Below are 13,958 nucleotides of genomic sequence, written 5' to 3' on the forward strand. Positions count from 1 at the left end.
GCACTATTGATATTGCCATCAAGGCACATAGATCACAGGCGACAATATAATCCATTCACGGCAGCGTTGTTAAGGCCCGAATGTGCCTGGAACGAATGACCATTTCCCTCTCAGACCGGCTTATTTATGTATAGTTTGCTGGGTCAAGTGTCGACTCAGCTACGCCGCTCGGGTCTTGCGGTTATCACATGATACCTCTTTAGCTTATGCCTAAAACTGTTAGAGTAATGAAAGGAGGGGGGCTATAGCTGAACTAGTAGCAGCCTCTCAGCTGAGCTATTGGTTCAAATCATTTGCTAACTGGGAGACCCCAGCTCAATCCTAGGAAGCACGTTAAAGGGGAAGGGCTAGCTAGCAACCCCCCTCCCTTTAAGATATACCCTGTTGCTGAAACAGCAAGAAAACTTACTGCCATACGTGCCACTAGGCACTACACGGATCTGAACGAACGAACGAACGAATGATATGCAGCTACACATACGTTGACATAGCGAAAACAATACGATACGACCACAGAAACTGCCTTTATGTTCTGTAAGTCCCAGTCTTCCCTTTGCAAGGTCGAAATCCTCGAGGTAGAACCGGTTCATGAATTGCAACGACGTATAGACAGCGATCGTAAAGTATCATGAACTATTTACAAAGTAAGGTACGCCTTCGGTGACACCCATCATCCGAGTCGCCCGTGAATCACGGCGAAGTAGCTGAACCGTAAGTTTTCATTCAGGTTAGAGGTTATGAGGTCATGTCTATAACTTGGGGACAGCATTGAAACCGAGACGATGCGGCTTTTTCTACAACTTCTTAGCCAGGAACACCTTTTAGGCCCGAAGCTTTCGTGATTTCTATTACTACTTTCGTTTATCGTAGGTCGTAAAAGGTACTCGTTTCCGCTTCGGCATAGACTATAACTTGGGGACAACACTGGGAGCAAAAGAATGCGGATATTTTTACAGATTTTAACCAGGAACACCTCTATCTCTCTGGCCCAGAGCTTTCATGATTTCTATTTCTACTTTAGTTTATCGTGGATCGTAAAAAGTCCTCGTTTCCGCTATTGGTATCCTGTTGATCCAAGGTTGATCTACCTGGGATCACCTTAATGCTAGAAAAGTAAGAGGTCATTTCAGGAGTTTCGGGTTAATGTGTCGCTCGAGACGCATCATCGCTTCCTGGTTTAAGACGCAATCTCTCCGGATGGTGTTGGGACGCTTCTAAGGACGGGTTTTATCTTACCCATGCCGCCTTTTCTATCACCAATGTTCTGATCTCTGGTGATGCCGCGAACCCTCATCTGTCGTGGCAATCATCGTTTCTACTACCCTGGTGGATATATACGGTGGACCAAACTGGAAAGTTAGACTTAGAAAGCAACTGCTCTTCCTATTTTCACTCTTCGTGCCGTCCATCTTTGGACAAGATAAGTTAACTGACTAGATATCAACAGATTGATCTGTCTCAGTGACGTAATCAAAATCTAATCTTCAGAATACCCTCAGACGCTGAAGTTCAATTGTAACCAATCTATGAAGGGGGCTGTATTGGTAGATGCTCCATATGGGTTTTAATTTTCCATTACATTATGAAAACAAAGCTTGAGATAACGACATGTTTTGTGGGCGTATCTCCAATGTAATCGTTGACTCTATTCTTAATTCAACAGATGCAGTAAAGGCATTGCAAAACTATGATGACGTAAGATAATACCTTCCTGCCAAGTCGCTATCGCCATAGCAACCAGATTGCCTGTCGTCTACAACAGCTGTCAATCAAATCTTTAAAGGTGTAGCAATCTTATTCTAAATGATCATTAAGTACTAGAACCTGCGGCCACTTTAATCTGTGTAAAAGCAAGATAGATATCTCTTGGAAAAGCAAATGTAACGTTATCACTAAACGACGAAAAACACTGACAATCTTGTTTTAACCCATTCAGCATCTACGGCCAGCTCATATATGACTGCGCCCTTGAAATATTAACCAGTGGACACAATGATTTATCCCGCGCGTTTTTACCTCATTACAACTTTGATTGCGATCAATAGCCTCTTACAGACTTGTTCAGCATTTTGGACCGTACGCAATTCGATACGGTTAAGATCGTGTCAAAGGACAGGCAAATAAGAGTTTATCAAGTTGACAAGGGCTTCCTACTACAGATTGCAGGGGATTGCTTGACCTTCCAAATGGCAAAGGGGCGAGCATTAAATACGTGAATCATTTCAAGAGTGCCCCACTACCAAACCAGAAAGCTGATGGCACAGACTCGTTGAACTACTGTCGGAGTGCTAATAGTGAAGACTTCGTCCTTGACAATCTCTCACTGCCAACGAGAGGAAATGTTTTAATTATGTTTGAGTAGCTCTAATTATATGTTTTATATGCATGACAATGAACGATGCCTCACTATTACTATATCCAAAGACCAAGGTTCGATTCTAATTGCGTACAATACAACAAAATCGTTACAATTATTCCATATTTTTCAGCATAGATCAGGCTTAAGCCCTGGTCACACATAGCCGACCATGGCCTCCGTACTTTCCCCAAACCATGGTTGGGAGTGGGATGGGAACAAGGTCGGCTGTGGTTGGCTGGTAGTCGGTGCGGTTGGCTAGTCATCGGCGTCTGCGCCAGCCGAATGTTTTGAAATGTTGAAAACATCCGGCTGTGGACGGCAGTTTTTGAATGGGTTGGCTGGTTGTTGACTGGTGTTCAGCAGTCGTCGGGTGTGGTTGGGAGTCAAATTGGTGGCCAAAAACTGGTCAGACTACTCCCGATCTAGTCGGGGAGGGCGGGGGGTGCATGGTCGGCTATGTGCAACCGGGCCTTTACATGACAGCTAACGGAAGAAACACCTTTTTCCTAAAGGTAATCAATTTTTTTTCTACCATAAGCACTTATGTCGTACAGTTCCCCACCGCTTCTCCCTACGTCCCCAGTGCAGCGTAATGATTGGATATTTTCAGCTCTCGCGGTTTCTAGCGGGATTTCCTTATTGGCAATTTTGGGTTTTAAGCTGGACCTGTTGGTGCCCTTTAGACGCCAAGTGTTGAACGATCAATTCTCAATCAATGTCTACCATCGCAAGGTGATCGTACAAATCTATGAAATCCTGAAATAGTTTTACCGATGTCGGCATTCATTCAAGTTACTTCATAAACTTCATCTAGCAGTTACTGCATAAAATTGTATTGTTAAAATTTCTTATGTATTCTTACTTTAAAATAGTATCAATCAATTCTTGATTCTAATCAATATACTATATTAGGCATTAGACAACGATAAAGCATGAGGCGACAAAAGGCCAGACGTGGTTGACATTTGGGACAGCACGTTATCTCGTGGTTAATGTACTTTTGCAGCTCAATAAAGTTCCAAAAATCGTTAGCTGTGTCAGATAAGAGCTTTGGGTTCCTGGGCGATTGCTTGGCTGTCAGTTTATGCTGAAGATGCAATCCGTAAGTGGCAAGGTGTCTTGAAGAGGACAATATTGCTGGCACTATGAACGCAATATGTCTTCACAATACTTTTTTTCCAGACCAGTTGATTGTAAACCACTTTGTATGCTTTTATTGTGCTTTAAATCAAAGCTCTCTCGTGAATCTAAAAATGCTTTAAAGCTAGTTCATCATAGTTTGAGCAATGCTGTGACTTGGCGCCTTCGTACCAGGTGTTTGGAATTTTTGCAAAATATGTTGAGACACAGACACGTGCTTGTCTGTATTTGATATTCTAAGAAAAATTTTAGAAACATAAAAAAGCTCTGAAGTTTTTTGTTTTATTTCACGGTGCAAAACCTGAGATATCATAACGAATTCTGTTATTCTAAGTATGTTAAAAAACAAAGTAAAATAGATTCCGGTTACTGTACCAGCATTTTGAACCATGTAAAGGATAAACTGAACAAAACTTCAACAAGAAAAACACACTTATCCCATCCTTAAAGAGTCAGGTATTATTACGATAATGTTTCTTATGTTGAGGTTGAAATGTTAAACACTGATGCTTTATTTCATGTAAACTATGGCAATTTTTAGTTCTCTGGGGTGTCTCTGCATTGCACTCGTGATTTTTACTGTTTTATCCCATTCAATTGAAGTTGATTGGGAGCATGTTTGCAGATAATCTTTGGCTGCGAAGCAGAGATGCCTCCAAGATGGCACAGACAACAGCGGCACTGGCAATACTAAGGCCTGTCTGGAAAGATGAAAGACAAGAATATCAAGCTCAGTTCCAAGATCAGACTGATACGCTCCGTGGTAGCCTCCGTATTTTTGTGCCCTTGTGAGTCCTGGACCCTGACAGCAAAACTCGAGGAAAGAATACAGACCACAGAGATGAAATTCTTCCGGAAGATTCGCGGGATCACATATACTACTGAGACCACATCTCAAATACCGACGTACGGAATAGCATGAGTCCAACAAAAGTTCGGTACGAACAAATAATTCCTAACCACAGTAAAGAAAAGAAAACTGAAGTGATACGACCACGTTTCACTTTTATCGGGGCTAGACAGAGCTAGCTTTCATGCAAGGAGCTGTCCAGGGAGGAAGAAGGAGGGGTAGACAACAAAAAAGATGGGAGGACGATATCAGAGAAGGGGTATGCAAGTGAAACATTAAGAAAAACAGAACACCAAGAATATGGTTGCCAGATCTTCTGACCCCAACGGTCATAGACTAAGAGATAGCTGAGATGGTGATGAGATTGGTGTATGTTTTGACACGAACATCATGACCTAATTTAGCTTGCCATGGTCCTGCTGTTCGCTAATGGCCTTCAATCATTCAGGCCAGCGAGGAAGACAGCCTCTCCAGAAGTGCCCTGGACGACGTTTTGTAGACATCCTTTCAAGGCCCCTGTTGGTAGTCTTACAACGCGTGACCCATACTTTACCGATGTATCCAAAGTATCCTGAATAAATTTCGACTCCACTTTCGCTTGAAGGTAAAATTTCATACTTGAGGTTGGAGACCGGTACCTGTCTCTGACGGACAAAATTGATTGGCATCAATGGAGGATGCTTCATCATTGTTTCATTGAGCCGACCTATCGAAAAAAAGTGCATCACGATACGTTAATGTAAGTTCACTCTGGTATATTCTATGGACCAGATTATCCAACAGACATGTTTTACAACTGACTGTACGACTAACCCGTCACAATACTCCGCGATCAAAGAAGATAAGATTAGAGTATCTAACAAGGCAGTTTTCTTGTCAGAAATGGCCTTTCAGCGCGCCTTAAAGGAGATTATGGTATCCTGTAGTGATCTTAAAGAATTTTTACTTAAAGATGAGCGATAATTCTTAAACTGTGCGGAAGGAACGCCCTATATTTAAGCTGACCTCTTACATCCATCAGAAAGAAATCGATGTCTCTATTTTCGCAGGTATGCCATTCTTTCGCTCCCTTTACAATGAGCCCCCTCGCTTGTAATCAATTCTCATTTGCTCTGCATCTATATGAATATGGCAATATCAATAACCATGCACCCCTTGCCCCGTGGCCAGGTGCATACGGCCATTATATAACCGATCAATGGATCGCCTTCCAGCCTTTACAGAACTGTAGCGCTTCGGTCAGTCCCTTTATGCGCTGTTGGCGTGAACATTCTTGTTCATTACGACCTCTATGTACCTTTTCGATATTGGCTCTTAACAAGAGATTGTCTCACCAAAAACTCTCAGACTACGCAGGCTATCAATTTTTCCGCAGACGTTTTTTTTTTTCAAGACCTGCCGTCATTCACACCTACAGTTCAATTACGCTAGCTGCCTAGATCACAACGTTCTATTCCCATGTCTATTCTCTATATGGGTTTTCTGATCAGATATTTCAATTGAAATGTGCTCCCAAAACAATAATCCAACTGCTGAACAGTTTCAGTTTTAGTACATGACGTCATGTGGCCAAGTGGCTAGTCTAGCGGACACGAGATCGAGACGTCACGGGTTCGATTCCTGGCATTAATGGCTAGACGTTGTGTCCTTGGGAAAGGCACTTAACACGACTTTTCTCACTCTACCCAGATGTTAAAATTGGTACCTGACTTCGGTTGGGGATGTAAAAGGCGATGGAAGAAGGTGAAAATGCAAATATGGGCTCAGCCTTCCAAATGCCTTGCCCTAGACACAGTGGATAACAACCCATGGCCACTGCCCCTACGGCATCAAAAAGGCTATGGGCGTTAGCTTTTTTACCACTGTGGATTTTCTGTGCTGAAGTCAGCGGTTTTGAAGAGTGGTGGGTGTGATAGATCACACGTACAGACCGCAAAAAGTCAGTTGGCGTGGTCCCTGTGGCACGACAGCCTACCACCCGTCACGTGATTGATCATGTGATTGATCACGTGATTGATCACGTAATTGATCTTATCAAAACAGTCCTTTGAAAAAAGCTCACGCAGCTCACTTTGCTTCTAGATCTAATGATAATACATTCACGTCTAATTCTCGGTTAAGCATTCTTGAGAAATTGAAGAGAAATATTTTCAAAGAAAGATAGCATGATATCCAAATACTGCGTGAAAATCCTTACTTATTCCTTATTCACGAAATTCCATACAATAACGCCGTATTACTGTCGATATTTCTATCAATCAATACACCATTTAACACCAAAAAGAACATTGTTGTTTTAAACTTTTGTCCTAAAATGTGACGCATCGTTCACACATAACGGGAGGAAAATAGTTCTTAATTAGAGCCAGTTGAAGGTTTACAAAGTAACTATTCAACTTGATCGTTGGGGCAAGCAAACTCCATTTTCTCTATCCAACACGTGCCTCCGAGCGTCATTAAATATAGAAAGGCTTCTCCCCCCCGGTGCATTGTGATTGACTGTGATTTATTCTCACATCCCTGTTTCCTCATGAGGCTGTCGATAGACATTAAGGGTTTTGCACAAGAATCATTGAAGTTGTAACGTACAATGGCAGATCACCGATGTGCTTATTTGGTTTTATCCGTGTTACCTTATATTACATGAAACAGTGTATGGCGCGGGCGATCATCACTCAATACAGGCATATACGAGGTGCATACTTTGCGCTGAAAAACACTGACGAATTTTTCTACGAAAAAGATTCCAAAACAACTAGCTTTCGAAACTATAGTTTACATTTATACCAAGCCTGTGTATCAGATTAACATATGACACCGATCGCATAATTGCGCGGATAAGTATATATAGACTAAGGCTGACGGGTCTAAAATTGGCTAGAAATAGAGTGGACGCGCGGGTGTATTTGTGCATTAAACTTGTCTCTCCTACAAACATTCACTTAAAGATCCTTTCTTTTTCAATTCGCTTCGGTCAAACTTTGAAAAATGTAGCTGAACGTTCCTGGAGGAATTGATGCCTTGCCTGCGCAGCCTTATCCAGGAACAAATTAGTCGAAATGAAATGTTCTATTAAGCCACGTCCCTATGTGTCTATCCCGGACTATTGAAAGGGATTCTTAATGCTTAGTGAAGGTTGCTATTTAGATAACCTTCATCGTGCGGTAAGGCAGTAGTAAACGGATGATTGCGTGTTGTCGTTTGGGCAAGATGTTTAGATATTCGCCGGCGCGCTCTCTAGAAGAGGGAAGACACACAGCTTGACTAGAAATCTGGACGTGCGATCTTACCTTGTCGCCAGGGCGCTAGCGAAGAGTCTGTAAACTTCCCGGGAGGTTGTCTGGGTGAGGTGCGTGCACGGAGAACAGAACCACCATCGCCGCCGCAATCTCAATTCCGCGCGCGGCTAGAGGGGAAGTTGGAGAGAAAACAGCGATGATTACTTTAGAAGGAGGGCGGAGGGCGATGTTCCGCTGCGCCTATTCTTCATTCTAATGGGCCAGGGGTTGCTGACGCCTTTGGTCGCCGGCCCCTTAGTCATCTACGCCCAGCAGACTGCCAATCGATAGGGCCAGCTGGAAGTTTCTCCCCCAGACAATGCAAACGAGTGCAGCCAGTTGGAGAAAGAACAAAGGAGCCGCGGTCTGACGGATCAAGGTGGAAATGTGATCGATCTCTTGTCACCTACAGTCCATATGTAATTGCAGCGGGGTTCGGTTATTACTCCAGACGGCGACTTGAGGGCTCCATGTCCAACCCTTACCGCCGCACGAGCCGGCGTGTCCTCCTGACTATCGCGGAGTGTGGCGCGGAGCTGTCTTGCGGCCCTCTGTGGGGTCCTTGAAGGGTCAAGCGTTATCGTATATTGATGAATTCGGGTCACGTGCGGTGTCCACGGTCCCAAAATATCGCTGGCGTCAATCATATATTCAAGTATCAAAGTAGTCAAAAAGGGGAAAGCCTTCGCTGCTTACTTTTATGTTTGTTGTTTATTTGTTTGTTTACATAAACAACGGTGGTCAACGGTGGTCCGTTGTAGGTTGCATACCTAAAACGGTCACCGAATAGTTTAAGATGCCAAAGATTTCAGTGATGCGAGCGGTGTTTAAGTCAATAGCTTTCCAACCTGAAACAAATGGGCTAATCATAGACCACAGGCTTCCATCTGTGATAGCATATCTTCTCATTAGTAAGCTTATTGTCTTCAAGTTCAAAGAACAAATGACATGAGCAAGATATACAGTACACCGAACGAGCTATACGTGTTTGGTAATTTGATAAACGTCATGCTACCCAAGCTCGCATGAATGTGTTGCGCTAATTGATTAAATCAGCGTTTTTCTCCGTAAAGGACAATTAAATATTCAACACCCTCATGGGCTCGGATAACCGAAGCCCTGGACCGGGATGTAAAATGATTGCGTATAGAAAACGCTCTAGGAAACTTGCGGAGAATATTGCAGTTTTATCTGTCCTAAAATACCATGTAAAAGGAAAACAATTTGGGCGTTAAATATGCATAATCGACTGAAACAACTGTGCTTGAAAAACATGAAGGTCATAAGATACACTCCCATTTAACTAGGGGGCAACCGCTCTGCGACCTAAATGTTTGACGAACTTCATAGCTAAAAAACGAATCTTTTCACGATCTGCGTGTTTTGTTGTCTTTTTAAATATACTTATCCATTTTGCATGTTTTTCCAAAAATAAAGTCAAGGGTAACACAAATACAATTTAGGTTGCAGCGGGTTCTCAGCGCAATCGCCGTCTAGTGGAAATGTTGCCTTATCAAATAGGCGGCATACATGTACGTTACCGGGATTTAGGTTGTCCTAAATCCTCGTAAAGAAAACGTGCCTTGCTCGACTTACTATTTTCATGCATGTCGTTAGAAGCATTGGAGGAAGATATAAGCAAAGAAGATATTGTTTCGATCCTCCAAAGTATGGTGTAAGACTAGTGTTTGATGATTGTTTTTGATTTTCCCAGTCAACACTTTAACACCCTCAAGGGACGATCAATGGGGTCAACACTCGCTTCATGTAACACAACCACAACATATCATGTATTGTTATCAGCCCATTCAATGATAATGATGGACAGATCTTCGTTACTAATCTACCTGATAGTGTGTGTACTTTATGTAGCATCACTAATATTAGATCATCCTAGTATATCGATATCCAAGAAAGTGTGATGTAAACATCTGGTCGCCTTGTGGTTAGTGTTGTTGACTCAGTATCTGGAGGTCCTGAACTTGAATACCTGTCAGGTCACGACGCTGTGTCCTTGGGAAAGGCACTTCGTGCCAATTTCCGCACTTAACTCATGAGAAAACGAGTACCTAGCTTCGATTAGGGACGTCCATTTGATCGCACGCTAGATGAAGGTCCCGTGTTTGAGGAAACTCACACATCGATCACATAATTACCAGGTTCATTAGTATTATTACCATAAAAAGTTTCACAGTAAAGACATACTGATTTGAATATATGGATGACATCGTGCGAAAAAGAAATTAGGTCAAATGGTTTACAAAATCTGAACACACATGTACAGAACATGGTATAACAAACAATAATCTCTTTTCTCTTTAATTGTTTTCACATCTTCTTCCTTGACTTTGCTCAGGGCTCGAAATACATTTTGTGCAAGAAGTATGTTTACGCCAAATCAGGATGTTTTACGATTGGAAAATAATCATTGTACGACATTGATATCTGTCTTTCAATATATATTTTTTGGCAATATACGGCATATATTTGGTCGTTTCCTGCTTCTTCGTATGGTTGCAAACTTCCTTTTTTTTCCTTTTTTAAGGGCAACGGACGAGAATTTCTGCGCGGGCGGATGCCATCCATATAATCAAGTCAACTTGGCCAAATACCACAAGTTGGCCGTCGGTACGCGGTGCAATTGGAGAACTTTCCTGAAGAGTTTTTGCAGGTTCAAGGGCAAGTAAGTCAGCCCTGCGGCTGAAAATAAAGTAAAAGCAGCATTCAATCCCATCCTCCGATGATTACACGTTATGCGTATACTGCCCTAGCTGTGTAATTGTGGAAGCCCGGTGCTGCATGAGAAAGTACAGCATAGTCATGGCACGTGCGTTCTCAAACTCTAGGCGGTCGTCGGCAATGCTGGCAAGTATATCATTTGCTTTCGTAAAACTATACTTTTTTCTTTCAGGAATATATTATATAAGGGTTGATTGATATGAAATCACCGCACGAAATGAGATGTTGAAGCATGCTTGATTGATTGATTGATTGTGATAATATTCGTAAATGAGGCTTAAAGATTAAACATATCTAATCTACATTTTAATTCATCAACTAAAACACCATTTGTACAACAGCTTTACAAGTAACGCTCTATTTAGAAATACGTGTATCTTTACTTGATCTTTAAGGGGCTTGAATGGTTGCGACTGGATCTTATTCAGGAAATATATACATGCATAAACATACATCATACAGAGCGTCTTTACAATAGTCATGTTATGGTAAGATAAGGGTAAAATAACAGTGATATAAATGGTTTGTCAGTAATAAAACATCTAATAATAATAAAAATGTCATTGTCATATTTTGGCATATTTGTTTCAGTTTACTTTCAAAGCATTACAAATAGGGTTTGATGTCTTGTACAAACAGATATAAATAACGCATTTAGCGATGAGAATACCAAGTAATAGTTTACAGTCTCTATATCTTGTTTCGGGTAAACCATATGTCATTGATTTCTCATTTAGGGTCAGATCTTGTTGTGTGTTGTTTTCCCACCAGATACAAAACTGATTCCATACTTGTGCAACATGATGGCAATATAGCAATAGGTGTCCAATTGTGTGTTTTTCATAACAGTTGTTGCATATATCAATTTCTATAAGGTTTACTTTCCTTAGTCAACTGTTTGTGGCAAGGTAGCATCCATTGTACTGTACAGTGCTGAGACGCGTACTTTTCAAAGTGTACTCAATTAACTACGGACTTAAGCGAGAATACAAACATCCAGCAGACCGAAAACAAAAAGCCTTCGTACATGGAGGAGGAAAATATAATAAATAGCCTTTACCATAACATACGTTAGCTTTCTGATCACATACTAAATATCGACAAATAGCTTTTTACAAAGTGCTGCACATGTTTCCGGTCCGTAATTCTTGAACGGACGTGGAGTGTGTGCAAACTGGGAGATTATCCAATAACGAGGGCTGCACAACACCATGCAGTTCCGGATGTTCCATATGCCACTCTCTTCTATTGACAATGAGTGCGACGAGAAGTGCTTACATGCTACGGATTTTTGGATCGATTGACAGCTGCTAAAATACCCCTTGACCGACGAATGAGATTCAACACATCCTGCGCATTTCAAAAGTCTCTCAAAAATCATTCCCTGAAATAATATAGCCTTTAGCCTGTCACCAACCTTGCTCCGTCTGGCCCGAGTGCACCACGCCAGTATCTATCAAATATTCACTGCCGTGTGTACGAGGCAATGCGTGTCTTAAAATGTTTAAGGCAGTTCATAAGGAGACTCACAAAACTATCAAGTTGTTTGGGAGGAGCTTTGCAGGGTCAGGCGATGTTAAATTAGGCCTCTGTGTGGCAATACCCCATCTCCTTCTGGGGCTGAAATATTGCCCTAGATTGCTGGCCTTGGACCGAGGTCAGTCATGATGATGAGTGCATTATCATGATCAGCCTTACTTCAGCGACATGGGCCATATGTGGGTTGTAGGTGAACGTTAATGCGGCAGTCTCATCTAACACACAGGGAAGTCATTTTTTTATAATTCTTACCGAGCAAACAGAAATGAACAACTACAAACAAGATGACGACATACTCAACTTGAATCAATTATACCAGCGCCGCCATCAAACAGAAAATGATTAAACTAACGAAGACATTTTATACATAAACGGACACTGATAAATGTACGCAAATAAAACATCAATTGATGATCCTATTTAACTTTCTGAGAGCGCAAAGCCTAACTTCTCCAAGCTTTTTTCTGGTAGGATACGGATGAAGTGATTTTAAACATGTGATTCATGAAGGTGCAAATTGTCCAGTTTGGATGATGAAATCCTGAGTTACATGCATACTACTGTTGATCGAAAGAGATGTTGTCGGTTGGACAAGTGTTATGGTGTAATAGAGTTATGAACTTTAGGCCAGATGGGTGTAGACATGTCTTCGGCTCGGTTGACCTTTCAAGCCTCTGTGAGCGCTACGTGAGAATGGTGTCGTCATCGAAGGCGGTGGAAAACACAATCGACACTGCACAAAGTGTGCCTGAAGAACAATCCCCCTGTCCGTCTTAACAAATCTTTCGGTTAGCAAGACAGTATCCTAGGTCAACCCTAGATGTTGCTTCGGCTTCGGCTGTCTTGCCAACCGAAAGATCTACTTGGAGATTGTATCATGATGCCTTTCAAATCATCTTTCAAATTTCTTATCTATTTATGGGGTTTCTAGCATAGACGTGGCAGATGGTAAAACCGGAAATAGTACAAATAACTTAATAAGGCATGTTGTGGCATGCAGTAAACAGCTTTTTACCTTCGCCGAGAAGGTTATGTTTTCGTCAGCGTTCGTATGTCTGTCAACACGATAACTCTAGAATGCCTGAGTGGATTGTTTTCATACTAGATAAGTGAGTAGGTCTTCTTGATTTTGCCTTGCTATGGTACTGCAGTGGAACTTGCGGGATTTATATCTTGTGTTCTGGACATGCTGTGGTCATGATTTTGAGTGGTAGATAACTTTTGGAAGGGAGGGCAGTTTCTGTAGGTTTGGGCCCGCTAACGGTTTTTTGGAACTGCAGGAGCCGATTTGTTTCAAACTTTGAAACGGAATAACTCTAGAAGAGGTTGGCGGATCGTCATGATCTTTGGTATGTACTAGCTTGAGTGATGATTGGCAAGATCGTATGCATATTTAATGAAGGAAGTCATTTAAAAGGGACTCGCGAGAACCATGGGCCGACCCTTTCCTATAAAAACGCTTTCAGGATGTTACTAGCTAAATTGACTCCAAACACCGTAAATGCATCATAATAGACAGGGAATCCAGACAAGAACATGGTATTGAATCATACGACATAGAGTAATCTGCATATCGATTGACGTCTCAGCTTTTCTTTAAGATATGAATTTAAAAATAACATTGTGCGACAGATAGTTGTGGCAAACCCAAACACTCAATACAGTGCCATAGACAATTGGTTCCCACAGAAGAGCCCAAGTCTCTTCTTTTTTTTAAATCGAAAAAAAAATCAAGAATAAAACCAGAGAAACCATTTATATTGTTACATGGACGTCCCTAGCCCCTACAGCCTTACATTTGATCTCCTGGTTCCAATGCTGGTAACTCGGAAATACCCAGTTCAATCCTGGGAAGGGCATCTCGGTTGGGGCTGTACTCGTCTTTCGGAAGGGATGTAAAATGGGGGTCCCGTGTTCGAGGAGGTGCGTCGAGCACGTTAAAGGGGAAGGGTTAAGAACCCCTCCCTGTAAAAATATACCCTGCTACTGAAACATCACGGAAGCTTGTTGCCCCATGTGCCACTAGGCACTACAAATTGAGCAACAACATGAA

The 13,958-nt window shown here is 41.9% G+C and overlaps 1 protein-coding gene across 1 annotated transcript in view; it reads right to left on the reverse strand.

Annotated features, from left to right (window-relative positions):
- Positions 1 to 8,143, reverse strand: part of LOC136432213 (angiopoietin-related protein 7-like) — an 83,061-nt gene extending 74,918 nt beyond the window's left edge. Inside the window, exon 1 of the mRNA XM_066423265.1 lies at positions 7,640 to 8,143. The gene's annotated coding sequence lies outside the window, so the exon portion shown is untranslated. The remainder of the gene's footprint in view (positions 1 to 7,639) is intronic.
- Between the last annotated feature and the right edge of the window lie 5,815 nt (positions 8,144 to 13,958).

The sequence above is a fragment of the Branchiostoma lanceolatum genome, chromosome 4 (assembly GCF_035083965.1).
Source record: "Branchiostoma lanceolatum isolate klBraLanc5 chromosome 4, klBraLanc5.hap2, whole genome shotgun sequence".
In the NCBI taxonomy this organism is placed as follows: domain Eukaryota; kingdom Metazoa; phylum Chordata; class Leptocardii; order Amphioxiformes; family Branchiostomatidae; genus Branchiostoma; species Branchiostoma lanceolatum.